The sequence below is a fragment of the Rhopalosiphum maidis genome, chromosome 1 (assembly GCF_003676215.2).
Source record: "Rhopalosiphum maidis isolate BTI-1 chromosome 1, ASM367621v3, whole genome shotgun sequence".
Taxonomy (NCBI): domain Eukaryota; kingdom Metazoa; phylum Arthropoda; class Insecta; order Hemiptera; family Aphididae; genus Rhopalosiphum; species Rhopalosiphum maidis.
Window position 1 is genome coordinate 91975947 of NC_040877.1, and position 2101 is coordinate 91978047.

The following is a 2101-nucleotide window of genomic DNA, read 5'->3' on the forward strand; positions in this document are numbered from 1 at the left end:
GTTTCTAATGACACCGGTTGTAGTGACATATTGGGTATAATGACCTTAGATTAAATCTCCTGGCAAAACTACTATGAATCTACGATATTGTACCTATGTACCTACTAACTTGTATTGATTATTATGATGTTTGTATGATGATTAGGGGCTAGGGTTCAGATTTATATGTAAATACATATTTTTATTTTTTAATGTGACTTGATAAATAAATAAATTAATTAATTTTATTTATTTATTTATTTATTTATTTTATTTTACATATTTTTACATATTTTGTCATAAGTACATGTTTTTACATAACATATAAAATTTTACATAACACTTGTGTGTTAAACACAATATTACAGTAGAGTTGGAAGAGATAACTTTTGATAATTTAAAAGGTACTTACATTATACTATTATAGTGATTCATTATGTATCTCATGTTATGATGACTATTAATTTTTTTCATAATTCATAGAATTTGAAACATGGAAGCAAAAAATAGAACAACAAACAGTTTTAATGTATGTATTAGATATTGGAACAAAGAAAATGTTTGATGGAGTTCTTAAACAATATTATTTTTGTAATCGCTCATTAAGCTATCGAAAATTAGGAAACGATTTAAGATTGATGAAGTCGATGGGAAGTAATAAAATCGGTAAAACTTGTCCATCAAAACTAGAAACAACAATAATATCAGGAACTAATGGAGTTTGATTCAGTCCAAGTCAAGTATTGGAAAACACACTGTGGATATGCTCAAGAAATTGGACGATTAAAAATTGATAAAGGGAACAAAGCAATGATTGCAGATTCTTTATTTATATACATATAAATCTTAAATAATAAAACTAATTTAACTAAGGCATAATTCTGGTATAGCTGCAAAGCAATAATTTAAATCAGAATTTATTGGTTAGACTTAGTTTCAATGTATTATAACAATTTGATATATGTAATTTTTATGGTTTATGACTATCAAAAACCTATATATGCTGTATGGTGAAATATTCACTAATTCTATACTTTGTGCGAAAATTAAATGTTTTATTTGTTTTGATAATTGTAATCCTTAATGAATTATCAATATTTATTTGTTATATATTAATGTAAACTGTAGTCTGTAATTAGATGTAGATTTCATGATTTAGATAAATGTAAACTTTTATTGATTGTGAATTTATTCTATGTTTTAGTTAATTGTGATTTTATTGTAGTTTGTCATTAGTCATTTGCTAAATTAAATATGTAAAATTTACTCAGTAGTGTACACAGATATTTTTAATAGAGTGGACAATGGTTCAAATTCAAAAATGATATTTATAATATAAAATGTATGTTACATACTATAACAATAGTTTAACTTATAGTAAAAAAAAAAATGTGTGAACACCACTAAATTTACTAACATACAAATAAGTTTATTAATAACTGTTTTTATGCATTTACATTATACACCAATTTTATATACTATGTAGAATTGGTGTATAATGTAGTATAGTATATAGAATGATTCACCAAGCTTAATCACCCCCTTTTTAAATTTAATAATGCAGTAATTTAAAACCTTATTTTTGGAATCTTTAAATATATATATAATCTATGCAAAGACCATATTTTCAAATTCTTGAGATTGTGTGTGCCATTATAGGAGTGTCCTATGGCGATCCAAACTTCTGTTTTTAAAATAAGTACCCCCCTCTATGATATTTGTGTAATATTATATTGTATGCATCATTTTGTTATCGCTTATCGATAGTGGTATGTATCGCGCCGATCCAGGTGAATTTATATTTATTATTACGTGTCAGTCAGTGTTTGTTGCGAAGTTGTGTCGCGAACTACCATGTCTTATTACGATTCAATAAATAGAGCATGTTAATTACGTTTGAGTGCTTATTATTCTATACGAATATTACATCCTCTTTTTACTATAAATTATTTAGTGGCTTTTTTTTTGTGAAAAAATTAAAAATTAAAAATTTGGATAAGTAGTTCATGAATTATTAAAATATAAAACAGACGTAATAATATGAGATCTAGTATTTATTATATTAGATCATTTTTACAAATTATTAATATTGATCAATTAATCACGTTGTAGCCCCATATCT

General features: G+C 24.8%; 1 pseudogene; it reads left to right on the forward strand.

Annotated features, from left to right (window-relative positions):
* Positions 1–325: 325 nt before the first annotated feature.
* Positions 326–822, forward strand: LOC113550279 (annotated as a pseudogene).
* The last annotated feature ends 1279 nt before the right edge of the window (positions 823–2101 follow it).